At 36.4% G+C, this 2,066-nt stretch overlaps 1 non-coding gene across 1 annotated transcript; it reads left to right on the top strand.

Moving 5' to 3' along the window:
• Window positions 1-1,315: 1,315 nt before the first annotated feature.
• Window positions 1,316-1,387, top strand: TRNAD-AUC. Its single transcript has one exon. It is a non-coding gene; the product is annotated as a tRNA-Asp (tRNA).
• The last annotated feature ends 679 nt before the right edge of the window (window positions 1,388-2,066 follow it).

Below are 2,066 nucleotides of genomic sequence, written 5' to 3'. Positions count from 1 at the left end.
GGCAAATCCCTTAGGATACACCAGATCCCGCTCGGTTATTGATAGAGTGAATAGATCTGCCATTTCTTGAAATCTCTCTTCTGATTCAAAATCGTGGTGTAACGTGTATCCCCTCCTGTTCCGGTCATGNAGATTCATTCTCTTCATAAAAAATACGAGGTAGAACCAATAAATATTTCTTTTTCGATTCATCCCTGGAGTTGAATACCTCATTCAAGAATTGTTTTTTATCCAATCCATAGGAATCAATAGAAAAGTCAAATCCCTTAGGATACACCAGATCCCGCTCGGTTATTGATAGAGTGAATAGATCTGCCATTTCTTGAAATCTCTCTTCTGATTCAAAATCGTGGTGTAACGTGTATCCCCTCCTGTTCCGGTCATGGAATAGATGAAATAAACAAATAAATGGATTTTTGTTCAAGAATGAAATCTTATTGGAACTGTCCATATCCAGTTCATCCTTCGGAACCATATCACATCCCGGATCTGATGAAATAGGATGAATTGAGACGGTATTTTGTAAATACGTAATTATCTTGAATATAGTTGTTTTCTTTCTGTAATTTTAACGGAACTCGAAATTGGACAGCGGTGAACCTGTCATGCCGGTAGTTTGGGTTCGATCCCCAACAACGGTAGTTTGAAAAGAAAGTCGGCTAAACAATTGTTTATGAAATCTTGTGTGTTAACATATAATATGTTTTCAGAGGTCGTTGTAGTGGTACAATAGTGAGTATTTCCGCTTGTCACTCGATTTATTATGTTCCAAAGGTCGTTGTAATACAAGGGCGAGCATTCCTACTTGCACTCGAGTGACATGAGTTTGATCCCGAACAACAACAAGTTTAATCTTGTTTTGACAATTTTAGTCGCATTCAAAATTGGATTACTTTTTGTAACGGCTATTGATAAAATCCGATGTTTTAACAAATATTATATTGTTCAAAGTCGTCGTTGTAGAGTGGTGAGTATTCCTGCGAGTTTGATCCGCCGCAACAGACTGTTTTTAGTTTTCTTTTGAACTTGAAATTCGGGATTGGATTCCTTTTTCTCCAGTGTGTTTACAAATAATATATTTTTCAGAGGTCGATGTAATACAGTAGTGAGTATTCCCGCTTGTCACTTGATAGACATGAGTTTGAACCCCGACAATAATAAGTTTAATTTTCTTTTGACAATTTTCACCGGATTTGAATTTGGATTACTTGTTCTGAATCTTCGATTGATAAAATCTAGAGCGTTGACAATTGATCGCTTTTTCTAAAGATGATTGGTAAAATCTGGAGCGTTAAGAAATAATTTGTTTTTTTCAGTCGTTGTAGTATAGTGGTGAGTATTCATGCCTATCACGCAGGTGACCCGGGTTCGATCCCCGGCAACGACGATTTTAGTTGTTTTACTTTCGTAATTTTAACGGAACTCGAAATTGGACAGCGGTGAACCTGTCATGCCGGTAGTTTGGGTTCGATCCCCAATTTCGGTGAACCTGTCATTAAGTATGAATGTTACCATTCTTGGAATGCCTAGTAGTTTCATTTTGAGGCTATATAAAGCCATGTATGTTGTATTTGTAAGAGACTTGGAAAATGTAGTAAAAGAAGCATTTGTGCTCTTCTTTAGCCAATGGCTAAGTTTCTTTGCAATTCTATGTAGTTTAGGTTGCAGATAGAATCATTCAAGCTCGACATGATCAATCTTGCTTGTGGAGTGATTCGAATCTCAAACAAGTGTTTGAGATATTTGATCAACAAGAATCATTCAAGCTAGACATGATCGATCTTGCTTGTGGAGTGATTCAAATCTCAAACAATGTTCTTGCCTTGAGATATTCGATCAACAAGGTAATCCGAATCTTACTCCCCTTGTAGCGGTTCCTTAACTTATCATTTGGTATCAGAGCTTCAGGCTCAAGATTGGATATATGTTTCCTTTGCATTTTTTTTTTTCTCAATTTGATTTTTATTTATTTTTATCTTTTTAGTTTTTAATCGACCCAGAGTTCAAAATTCAATCTTTTCTCTATATCAAATTTTGAGAGGTGAGAATGAGAGCTTCATTTGTGT

This window comes from Cucurbita maxima, unplaced genomic scaffold, assembly GCF_002738345.1.
Source record: "Cucurbita maxima cultivar Rimu unplaced genomic scaffold, Cmax_1.0 Cma_Scf02209, whole genome shotgun sequence".
NCBI lineage: Eukaryota > Viridiplantae > Streptophyta > Magnoliopsida > Cucurbitales > Cucurbitaceae > Cucurbita > Cucurbita maxima.
This window is presented reverse-complemented; position numbering and strand designations above follow the sequence as displayed.